The following is a 253-nucleotide window of genomic DNA, read 5'->3' on the forward strand; positions in this document are numbered from 1 at the left end:
TGGCTACATATATGAATTTGAATCTTAAACTTTGAATTCAACAAGCCTTCTCATGGCTGTTTCTATTGAATTGAATAACAATTTGCAAAAATGACACAAGTGAAAAAGAGCCTTTATTTTAATTAATTAATTAATTAAATGGGCTAGCAGACCGAAAAGAAACAAGTTGCGGACAAAGCAACCAACAACAATTAAACAATGTCTTAAACAAAATAAGAACATATGTATGCATAGATAAATAAACACATAATTA

Source organism: Arachis ipaensis, chromosome B08 (genome assembly GCF_000816755.2).
Source record: "Arachis ipaensis cultivar K30076 chromosome B08, Araip1.1, whole genome shotgun sequence".
Taxonomy (NCBI): domain Eukaryota; kingdom Viridiplantae; phylum Streptophyta; class Magnoliopsida; order Fabales; family Fabaceae; genus Arachis; species Arachis ipaensis.